Raw genomic sequence first — 337 nt, forward strand, 5'->3', positions numbered from 1 at the left:
ACACGTCTATCAGTGTCCTGTCGGACCTGCTATATGCCTGGCCTACATTATATAGACAATGAGTCAGCATCCTCTCTATTCCCAGGATAGAGCCTCTGTATGGAATGCTTAAGTCTTTTTATTCTGTCCTCAACTCCACCATCCTTTTCTCTTTATACCAAGGTCCCTGGTGAGGACAAGACAGAACTATTCATGGGTGACCCAATTCTACTAGAGTTGTCATGAGTGATGTGGCCATTTTGAGAGGAGAAGAAAATGCTTAAGAATTACACTTTTGAAATCCAACTTATTTGCTATTTTGCAACTTTTAATTCACAACTTTACAATGTCATTATTT

Source organism: Cervus canadensis, chromosome 3, assembly GCF_019320065.1.
Source record: "Cervus canadensis isolate Bull #8, Minnesota chromosome 3, ASM1932006v1, whole genome shotgun sequence".
Lineage (NCBI taxonomy): Eukaryota > Metazoa > Chordata > Mammalia > Artiodactyla > Cervidae > Cervus > Cervus canadensis.